The 12,302-nt window shown below is 37.6% G+C and overlaps 1 protein-coding gene across 1 annotated transcript in view; it reads right to left on the reverse strand.

Moving 5' to 3' along the window:
* Window positions 1–12,302, reverse strand: part of LOC101882393 (uncharacterized) — a 771,022-nt gene that overhangs the window by 189,652 nt on the left and 569,068 nt on the right. The gene's annotated exons all lie outside the window — the stretch shown is intronic.

Raw genomic sequence — 12,302 nt, forward strand, 5'->3', positions numbered from 1 at the left:
ATTTGTCATTCAGCCTTAAATTAAGTCCCAATCCAAATAACTTTATCCTGCCTTTCAAAAGTTTTTATAGCCTTCTCTTAACCTGTGCCTTTCTACAACTTTATCCCGAAGGTCTTTTAAAAGTAGGATGTAATGTGAATAAAACTATAGGTTTTCACAGGGTATGATGGTTTTCCGTAGGCACTGAGCGGAGAGCATGAGACTGATTCCTGAAAGACAACAGTGACAGACGAGTTTTCGCATTGATCTCGTGGGCCAGCCTGAACACTCGCCGGTGACTTACTCACACCTGAAGCTTCTCTAGGATAGACGTCCAGCGTTCTCCAGCTTCCAGCGCCTACACTGCAGCTTTGCACAGGAAGTTTGGCCAGAGGAGAAATGGTCGTGTCCAACTGAACCTGGGTTCTCTCGAGATTTTTCCCTTCACTTTCATCAATTGGTGAAGTTTGTTCCCCGTTACTGTCGCCACTGACTTGCTTGGTTTGGGACTTGTAGAGCTGCCCATCGATGGCTTTGCTCTTCAGTGTTTGGACTAGCAGTGAAATTTAAACCACACTGAACTGAACTAAACTAAACTTCAGCTCTGAAAACTGGATTGACAGTTTTAATTTACAGTGTTAAGTTGCTTTGGCATAATCTACATTGTAAAAGCGCTATAGACATAAACATAAATTAAACTGTAGATACTCATAATGTAGTGCACTGATTTTATAGTTTCGACTATTTATTAAAGGGATAGAGTTTGCTTTTTCTGTTGAAAAATGTCAGAAACTGGTAACCATGTTTTCACACATATTGTATTGCACATTTTGGAATATAGCATGAAATCAGGGCTTATTGGAAAGGCAAGTTGCGCATTGAATGTATGCGCTTAACTATAGAATAAATTTGTGACAGCCAGGCCAGGTTCTCCCCACTCACAGTTTGGATTAGTCCCACACGTCATCCCCGGCCACTCACTCCAGCCCCATATAACCCAGCACTTCAGTTCACTCAGTGTCCGGTGTCCTGACATTTTATCAACCCAAGCTCATTCTGAAAACGTAGTCCCGCGGAGGTTTCTGGAGACAGCGGAATACGTCCCGGGAGGTACGTACTGCTGCATTTATTTTTTTTCAAGCGAACGCTGCGGGGCGTTGCGTGACGCTGTTCCCTTTTCGCGCTCGCCGGCTGACCGCTTACCTCCTTGTGGAGGGCTTTCCCGCTGCAACCAGTTTGTCCACTCAGCTCACCGTGTAACGTCGGCAGGCTCGAGACGCAGAGAGGAGGAGTCGACCACGGCGATCGGTTTCGAGTCCGGGGGAGAGCAGTTCCAGCAATCAGGTAAGACAAAAACAGAATCCCAAAATTTAAGTGAACGAGTTTCGTGACAGGGCAAGAACGCGGCGAAATCCGAAAACGCGGTGGAATAAAAAAAAATCAGGGCTTTTATTTTTTTTGACGGCTTTTGTAAACCGTTGCTCGGGTTCAGGGAAGCGAGTGGGCGGGCGGGTCAATCGGTAAAATTGGTTGGGTAGAGGGAAAGAGGAGGGCGGTCAGCCGATTGGCCGGTCGCGCAGTCAATCATCCGGTCAGTCGGCCAGCGGCCTCTGGCGGGTTGATGCGAGAACAGCGCGGACGCGAACAGTGCTCACGAGAGACGTTCGAGATGAGAAAAATCGCACAACGGCGGCCTCTCGCGGATTCGCAAAAACAAAAACTGCAGTCGTACGTACCCGCCGGGACGTATTACGCGGTCTCCAGAAACGTCCGCGGGACTACGTTTCCACAATGAGCCCGGGTTGCATTTTATCCTACCTCTCAGATTAGGCTACCAACATTCTATTTGAATGGTTCTAAAGTTGGGGTTAGGGATTAGGAAGGTTAGGACGATACTACAGCTTCATATCACACTACTCCACATTAAAATTTAAACTGGTAGCAAAATCTGATGGGTAGCATGTTGCGTCATCAAAATGTACTACTTACTTTTTGAATAGGAGGTAGGACAATCTGACAAGGTAGGAAAAATGGTCAGAACACCGGTCTTGTCGATTGATGGAAGGACAAATGCTCATGGTTAGTTCTATCTAGCTATTTCAGAGTATTATTTACCTGTCCTGTTTCCCTGTTATCTCCAGTGTTCCTCGTCTCTCTCATTCCTAGTGTGATTCCCTCCTGGCTTTATCTAGTGTTTGTGAACCTTGTGAACCTGGTTCCATTCATCCTCCAGCGCTCTAGCGCTTTTACAATGTAGATTGTGTCAAGGCAGCTTAATATTGAAGTTCTAGTAAATTGAAACTGTGTCAGTTTTCAGAGTTGAAGTTCAGTTTAGTTCAGTTCAGTGTGGTTTCATTTTCACTGCTGAAAGTCCAAACTGAGAATGCGCAGCTCTACAAGTCCCAAACCAAGCAAGCCAGTGGCAACAGTGGCAAGGAACAAAACTTTACCAATTGGCGAAAGTGAAGGAAAAAACCTTGAGAGAAACCAGGCTCAGTTGGACACAACCATTTCTCCTCTGGCCAAACTTCCTGTGCAGAGCTGCAGTCTAGGTGCTGGAGCTTGGAGAACACTGGACGTCCAGCGTGGAGAAGCTGCAAGTGGGAGAGGTCACCTGCAGGTATTCAGGCTGGCCCACGGGATCAATGCAAAGACTCGTCTGTTACTGTGGTCTTTCAGGAATCAGTCTCATGCTCTCCACTTTTCCATGACCGCCACAGCATCAGCTCAGGATACGACCTGGTCCAAGATTATGGATACCTTGGTATCATTTCTTCACAAGTCTTGGATCACATCAATGGCGCTGCATATTGTGGTGTTTGTTCACCAAAATAAGAATTAATTAAAGAGAAAGTGCATTATTTTTGTTCATGATGCTGAATGGTACTGTTGCTGTAATTATTTTTCAAGTTCAGCTGTATAATTGTGTGTGTTCTGTACAAATGCCTGTGATTGATTGTATACAAGGGGCACTGCTGGGTGAAAGCAGACAAAAATAAGAAAAAACAGGTGAAGTGAGATCTGTGAGAGATTGTAGAGCGTTACCAGTACCATGCTGCTGTAACACCACCATAGAATAATAAATTTGTTTTGCTTTGTTCAAAAAGTTCTAGTGCCGTGTTTCCAACGTATCTCCACTTCCACTTCCACTTTACTCCAAGCTGCATTTCATCTTTAAAACAAATACTAATGGGGCGGTATGATGCCGTTCCTTTTTGAGCTTACCAGATGACTGCTTACCTGGATGTGGACGACTTTCCCACTGTTACCTGTTTGTATCGTAGCTCGACACGTATATACGTCTGCGAACTTGAGATGCAGAGTGGAGTTGACAGCGACGACAGAGTTCAAGTCCGGTGAAGAACGATTCCAGAAAGCGAGTAACACAAAAACAGACACCAAAAAATAAAATAATCAAGTAAATAACAGGGTGAGAATGTAGTAAAACCTGAAAACGTGGTAAAACATTAGGATTGCTTTTCAAAACACTGCTGTTAGGTTTAGGTAAGAGGGTGGGTGGGTCAATCTGTGCTTTTTAAAAAACTATTGGTTGGGTTTAGGGAAGGGGGAGGGTGGGGACATCGGTCAGTCAGTCAGTTTTGGTCATAGTAAAATCCCCCAGCCAAAGTCCATCATCACAGTGGTTCGGTATTATTATTAATAGTATTATTATTACTATATTATTAACACCTCCAGAACTGACTTGAGCACCTTTCTCCTCCAAAAGCCACCGCACAATCATTGTGTTTCATTTATTTAATAAGAAAAAACTCCCCACAATGTCAGTCAGTTTTTATTCATTTCCCGAAGGCAGTTTGGTTGCAGCATACAAGCATGTCATACATAATACACAAAGTACATCATACAATACAAATTCTACCTTAAATTAAAAAAAACTTTACAGCTGAGGGGATAAATGAAAGTTTGAACCGATTTGTTTTACTAATAGGAGTTCTGTATCGAATACCAGAAGGGAGCAGATAAAACTCGCAGTGCATAGGATGGGAATCATCTGACAGAATATTCTGAGCTTTACTCAAAATTTGTCTTTGGTATAACTGAGCCATGGTCATCTGTTTTCTCCCTGTTATTCTTCCTCCTAGGTTCACAATTTTCTCCTAACAACTCCTTTTTTCACACTTAGAGAATTGAACCAACAAAGCACAGAAAAGGATAACAGTGATTGAATGTATGAACTGTAAAACATGCACATGAGTGATTTATCTATACCAAAAGATCTCAATTTCTGTAAACAGTATAATCTTTGTTGCCCCTTCTTACACAACATATTAGTATTAGCAGAAAAGGACAATTTGTTATCTAAAACAGTTCCCAGATACAACACTCAACACTCTCAACATCCTCTCCATTAATACTAGTTTGCTTACCCTTAATCAGTCTCCTCTTACGATTAAAATCAATGATCATCTCTTTAGTCTTAAGAACATTCACTTGTTAGAAAGCCTCCTGACACCAGCTGGAAAAATAATCAATTACAGGACTGTGCGTGGAGAAGCAGTGGTGCAGTAGGTAGTGCTGTCGCCTCACAGCAAGAAGGTCGCTGGGTCGAGCCTCGGCTCAGTTGGCGTTTCTGTGTGAAGTTTGCATACTCTACCTGCGTTCGCGTGGGTTTCCTCCGGGTGCTCCGGTTTCCCCCACAGTCCAAAGACGTGCGATACAGGTGAATTGGGTTGGCTAAATTGTCCATAGTGTATAAGTGTGTGTGTGAATGTGTGTGTGGACGTTTTCCAGAGATGGGTTGCAGCTGGAAGGGCATCCGCTGTGTAAAAAAACTTGCTGGATAAGTTGGCGGTTCATTCCACTGTGTCGACCCCAGATTAATAAAGGGACTAAGTCGACAGGAAAATGAAAGAAATGAGGACTGTGCATGGAGTCTTCCTCACTTAACAAACTAATAATTACAGAATCGTCAGCAAATTTTAAAATATACCTATAACTAAAAATACTCCTACAACTATTTGTGTACAAAATAAATAGTACAGGAGAAAGGACACAACCTTGAGGTGACCATGTAGATGATACCAACCATTCAGAGAAACAATTATTTACCTTAACCCTCTGTGTCCTCTGGACAAGAAGGTCTAAAATCCAACCTGCAAGCATTCGATCCAACTCAAATTCATTAATAAGCTTCTCAACTACAATATGTGGCTGATTGGTATTGAATGCAGATGAAAAGTCAATAAAAAGTAACTTGGCCAATGTTTTAGGCTTATCAAGATGCTTAAGAACTAAGTGCAGCAGAGTCCCTACTGCATCCTCCACCCCTCTCATAGGCCTATACGCAAACTGAAAGGGATCTAGAACACTCTGAGGCTTTTGCGTTATTTTCCTCTTAACTATCCTTTCAAAACTTTTCATAACTAAAGATGTAAGTGCCACAGGTCTAAAGTCCTCTATCTTCTGTGGCTTCTGTTTTTTTGGCACAGGAATAACTGTAGGCTTTTCCTACCACAGCAAGTTACATTTTTCTTTTTGATATTTGCCGCCAGTTGTTCAAGAAGTGACATTTTTTGTTCTCTTTGACTCATCGGATGAAGACAATGCTTCATTTGCAGATGTTTTACGCAATATTATCAGCTTTGTCCTTAAATATATTTGGCATTTTTGAATGGAAACACAGCTATTGACTCCCACAGTAGGAAAAACAAATACAGTGGAAGTCAATGGTTAGTGGCTTTCAAGATTATTCAAAGAAATCTTTTTGTGTCAATCGAAGGCTGAGTAAATGATGACAGAATTGTCAGTTTTGGGTGAACTACCCCTTTAATAACCCAATTATTGGCAGAAAGAGTTTAAGGTCACAAGAGGTAAAGGTGTGAAGAGGAATGTCCAGCATCTTGTGACCCGTTTGAAAGAGTAAAGAAGTGACTGGCTTCTCTGGGGACTTTCATCTGCAACGACCAGTTAAATAAGGGAACAAACCAATTCTGGCTTTCTAGAAATTATCAGCAGGGCACAAGAACTGTCTTTTCAGAACAGGTCTTCCTTAACATGCATGTGTTCGAAGTGACAGAAACAAATATATTTAGCATTTAGTCAAATAGCCTTTAAGCACCTCTGTGCCTTTGGGTGCTTTCAGGACGTGGGCATCACAATATTAAGGGGCATCACAGGGGAGAGTCTCAGCCGCCTGACTTCCTCATAATCTCCTGCAGCTATTTAAAGCAGACCAGGCAGCGAGCTGAAAATACAAAACTGCCCCAAAATTGAGATTCCCTAAATTTAGCCTTTGAGTCTCTCAGAAATGTTTCATTTTCTTCATAATGTATGCATTTGAGGAAATTTATGCCCTCGCCGAGTCAATTTTCTAACACCTAATGACTGTCTTTGCACTTTATAGAGTGCGTTGTGTTTTCTGACATCACCGGGGGCCTGCCAGAATGATGTCAGTCCTTTTACCTTTTATAAGCTCTGACATATGCGTGTCTATAGGAAATCGACATTTCGCTGTATCCTCGTCACATGCAAAGGTTCACCAAACAGTCGCAAAGACATTAATGCATATGAAATACCCAAAACTGCCAAACGCCAACCCAGCAGATATGGTTTCCCCCTGCATGGCACACACAGAAGTAAGAGTGTTTAGTTCATTTGCAAAGCAAAGTTCGAACAGAGGAACTACTGTATTACACTTTTACACAGTAGAACCGCAGATGTTTATCTGACTTCTTATCACCTTCAACCACATCATGTTTGGTTTCTGTCACACATTTATTTGTAGTGGCTGTGAGGCGGCAGGGGGAATTCAGACACATTATTTTATCTAGAATGCAGATTGACTGGGCTAGGAAGACACCATATTGATGGTTAGAACAAAGTTGCTACATATATTTAGATGAAAAAAGCATTTTTAACCTATTTTAAACTCACTGAAGTTGAACCATATAGTTTTGGCCTTTCATGTTTCTCTCACTTCCCTCTTTTGCTCATTGTGGTTAAAGATTTTGTTACACCCTGAATGACTGATTTTGTTAAAGACAATTAAAGACTTTTACTGTTCTTATGTTGGTGTTAAATTAACCTAAAACCGAACTTATTTAGATAGCTTAAAGAATGTTATGTTTAGTCAGCTTTGTTGTTATTCTAGTTTTACTGTTTTAGGAATGAAAAAGGTACAGAAACAGTGTACAGAGGGCACAGATTATGACTAATAAAGCTCAAACTATCCTTTTGTTTTTGTCATATATTTTATTAAACATGATTTAATATCCTAAAGGCAAGTGTTACTGTGTTTATAAAAATAAAAGTTCTTTATTTGCATTAATGGTTTCATTTAGAAACACTCTGCTTTTTTTGTTGGAAAAAGAAATGATCAATCAATTAAACAGTTGAGTTTTACAATTTTTGAATCAATTCAGCTGATTTCCAGGTCTGGGTAACGGACTTTTAGCTTTAGCTTAGCATAAATCATTGAATTGGATTAGACCGTTAGCATCTCGCTCAAAATTGACCAAAGAGATTAGAAGATTTTCTCATTTATAGCTTGACTCTTCTAGTTGACCAAAAGAAATGAAAAGTTGCTACTTTCTAGGTTGATAAGTCTCGGAACTATACTTTCATTCTGGTGTTATAATCAAAAACATTTGCTGTAGCAGGTCAATGATGATTTATGAAGATTATGCAGCACCTGAAAATCAGCTCACTTCCATCCACATAACCATCATGAAGACTTATTGCCCAGTGAGCAATTTTCTTGATTATTATGCCAGAATGAAATGTTCCTAGCCACATCAATCTAGAAAATATCATCTTTTTATTATCACTCAATTAAATGGGCGTTATCAGTGCTTATCAGCTGATATGGGCCAGTATTGGGCTTCTGCGCATATTTGTGGGCTCTGAAGACTGTTATCATCCATTCACATGGTTAATCAGCTATAGATCAGATACGGCTGTGGCTGGAAGTTAACGCAAATTATTTATAGTATTTAATAAATGTCTCATTAATTGTATTTTATTAACATCTACCCCTACCCCAACTCTAAACCCAACCGTCACAGTAATGTAAAAACAGATCTGGATCTGGAGTCTTCGCTACTAGCTGATTAATTATTTGGATGGATGATAACAGCATTCTGAGCCTAACAGTTGGTGCAGAAGGCCCCTACTGACCCATATATATCAGCTGATAACCACCGATAATGCCCATTCAATTGAGTGTTAACATTTGAAACGGGTGTTAACGACAGTAGAGTCAAGATTCAAATAGAAAAATAAAATCTTTAGTTGTTTTTGAGCGAGATGCTAATGGTCTAATCCAGGAATGTCCAAACTCGGTCCTGGAGGACCAGTGTCCTGTGTATTTTAGTTCCAACCCCAATTAGACACACCAGAACCAGCTAATCAAGCTTAATCTAGGTATACTAGAAACACAGGCAGGTGTGTTGAAGGAAGATAGAGCTATGCAGGACACCGGCCCTCAAGGACAGAGTTTGGGCACCCCTGGACTAAGCCGATTTAATGATCTAATCCAAGCTAAGCTAAAAGTGCTCCTACCAGCCTCTGAGATCCACTGATTGGATAAAAAATGGGTAAAACACAACTTTTTAACTCAGTAAAATAAGTCTATTTACTATAAAGGTGGTCCTTTAAGCATGTATGAACATTTTTAAATACACAAATATTCTTTTAGTGCATTAAGTTGATTCTTTTAAATGAGAAAATGTTCTTTGCACTATGAAATAATGGTTCTTTGTAGAACTTTAGCTACAATGTAATGTAATGTAGTGTGTTTTTATAGAGCATTTATCATGTATGGCCATACAACCAAAGCTCTTCACAATCATGAGGGGGGTCTCTCCACACCACCACCCGTGTGCAGCATCCACTTGGATGATACGTCAGCAGCCACAGGAAAACGCCACCAGACTTTAGTTTAATGTCTCATCCAAAAGAAGGCACTCACTGACAGTATAGTGTCCCCTTCACTATACTGGGGCATTAGGACTCACACAGACCACAGGTTGAGCGCCTCTGCTGGCCACACTAAAAACACTTCCAACAGCAACCTAGTTTTCCCATGTGGTCTACCATCCAAGTACTGACCAGGCTCTCAGATTTTCATGTTCCTTGTGGAACCAAAAGAGCTTCATTCATTGCTGTGAAAACGTAAAGTAAATTTTTTCTTGCGATGCCATTAACAAAATATTTTAAATTAATTAAGGTCTCTTGTGCTAATTCTTTAAAGAACTGGTCTGAAATATGTGACAGTAAAAGCTAAAACATGATAAGAACAAGAAACTAAATCTAAGCGCTGCTGTCAATAATTTGACCAATTTTAGATTCAGTTTCTAAACTTGTCTTTAAGCATGTCAGAAAACAGTCCATCATCATCATTCATGCAATCCTGGATGTCCGTATTTCTTTATAAACTCAGCATGTAATTCACATTTATGAGGATTATTTCAGGATCTACATTTCGCTAAGTAAATCTTGAAAAATCTGCTTTAAATAAATACACATGATTCACTTTAGTGTTTATTAATTTTAATGAAGCTAAAACACAGGCTATTTGTTTATTTGGTCTGTATTTGTCTGAGACACTGTCAACAACAGGATGTGTTTGTATGTATGACACCCAACAAATCACATTTACAATTTAAATAAAAAAATGTAGGCAGAGATTTTTTTTCAACATATTTCTTAACATAATAAGTTTTAATAGTTTTATTAAGATTTAATAAGTGTTAATAACTCATCTCTAATAACTTATTTATTTTATCTTTGCCATGATGACAGTAAATAATATTTGACTCGATATAATATCACAACACTTTTATACAGCTTAAAGTGACATTTAAAAGCTTAACTAGGTTAATTTGGCAGGTTAGGGTAATTAGGCAAGTGATTGCATAACGATGGTTTGTTCTGTAGACAATCGGGAAAAAAATAGCTTAAAGGGGCTAATAACATTGTCCTTAAAATGGTGTTTAAAAAAATAATAACTGCTTTTATTCTTGCCAAAATAAAACAAATAAGACTTTCTCCAGAAGAAAAAATATTATCAGACATACTGTGAAAATGTCCTTGCTCTGTTAACCATCGTTTGGGAAATAATTAAAAAAGAACAAAAATTCAAAGGGGGGCTAATAATTCTGACTTCAACTGTTAGAGCTCATATTTCAGACCTTATTTCAGACCAAATTTACTCACTATTTATTCATGCCTATTCAAACCTTTATGATTTTTTTCCTGTACTGGACACAAAATAAGATAATTTGAAGAAACTGCAGTAACCATTGACTTCCATAAAATAAATACTATAAAAAGGCTATGGTTGCCGATTTTCAACATGTTTCAAAATATCTTCTTTTGTGTTCATTAAAAATAAGAAAGTCAAGGATGAGTAAATATTGAGAATTTTGGATAGACTGTCCCTTTAAACTGTACTTTACACAATATCTAGCTTGCCACTGTGAAACGCTGAAAAACTAATGTCATTTCAAAGCATTTAACTATTTTATTTGTCAAAAAAAAGCAAAATAAAACACTAAATTAACAGTAAAAATCTAAAAAGCATAAATATAAAATCTGCTCCATTAATCTGTCTATAAACTTTTTTTCATTTTAAAGTAGTTTAAATTTTTTTTTTATCTTTTTGTTATTTTTAATCTGTAAAAAAAAAAATATATATATATATATAAATCACATGTTTTTATTCAAGTAATTTTGTGTACTGAATTGTATGTATAAATTACATATATCGGTAACACTTTACAATAAAGTTGTCTTAGTTAGTGTTAGTTAATATATTTACTAAAGCAAACAAACAATGAACAATATTGAATACATTGTAAAAAAATATACGATCAATTAGTCATGATAACATATGTTTTTAGTTCATTCTAACTTCTAAAATCAAGTTAGAACAGGATTAACATAGTTCAATAAGTTACACAAGCTGTTTTAAGTCAGTTTAACATAATTTAAGTTCAATGGACTCATAAGGTTAATTTGATTCAGCTTAACAATTTAAGGTAATCAGGATAATTTTTAAAGTGTACAGTATTTATTCATCTTCGTTAACGTCAGTTAATGAAAATAAATTTGTTATTACTTGTTAACTAGCAAAAGATTCAAAGTAGGTCGGCACACTGCCACTTTAGCTCTCAAAAAATTTTATTAGTCATAATTACAAAAACACTACGTTTCGACCGACATGGTCTTCATCATTACTTGTTAACTCACAGTGCTTAACTACGATTAATAAATTCTGTACAGGTTTTTATATATGCTGTACATGTTTACTCATTATTAATTCATTTTAGTATAAATTAACTAATGAAACCTTATTGTAAAGTGTGAAATCTATATTGCTTAATACTACGCAGTGTAGAGGAAAGTTACTTTTGAAAGTATTGCATTAGGCTATAATATTGAGTTACTCCCCAAAAGAGTAACTAGTTGTGTTACTTATTGTTACATTTTAGGGTAAGTAATGCGTTGTTACTTTTAAGTTATTTTCCCTCCCTGACTGAGGCTTGAGGTTTTTTTCTTTCTCTGCAATTACTAATGCACTGTATAACCTTAATTTACCTTTACAAAATACATAAAAAGTAAGATATTACCTTCTGAGAACTTCCTGAGACCAGAGCTAAACATACCGTAGATACAAAAAGTTTAAAGCAATGCGTTTGCCACTTTTGCACTTATGTCCTATTAGTTAAGTAAAATCACTGTCCGTTGAGACTCCCCCTTTCCTTTTTGTCGATGCGTTCAAATAATGTGATTCCATGTTCATTTTTATTCAGCAAACTATTTTTAAAAGATTATTAATTAAAATTACTTGCATTACATCAAATAAGCAATTCGTTACTTTACTCGTTACTTAGAAAAGTAATATTATTACGTCTAACTCACTTTACTTGTAATAAGTTACCCCCAACACTGATACACAAGCACAATAGTGACATTTTAAGAACTTATTAAGTAGACAAAGCAACTACTGGGTTAAAAGGCATAATTTAAATTTAATTGCAACTTTAATGATTAGTCTATATACACTTTAAAATAATTTATTTTAATTAACACGTCCTATATTTTGTGATTCACAAGTGTTTTCGGTTTGTTTACACAGTTTAGTTGCATTATTGCACTTTTATACTCTGTCGTCTTTTGATGTTGAAAATTCTCTACAGATTAACAAAGTGACTTTTATTAACATAGTAGTTTAAAATAATATAATGTATTGAGATAATAATTAAATTAATAAGTCGCTGGCAGTTTATTAAAAGGTTTTTTGTAGAATACTGCCTACAACACCAAACCAGACAATTTATCACTTTAAACTAAAAATGTTC

This window comes from Danio rerio, chromosome 18 (assembly GCF_049306965.1).
Source record: "Danio rerio strain Tuebingen ecotype United States chromosome 18, GRCz12tu, whole genome shotgun sequence".
Taxonomy (NCBI): domain Eukaryota; kingdom Metazoa; phylum Chordata; class Actinopteri; order Cypriniformes; family Danionidae; genus Danio; species Danio rerio.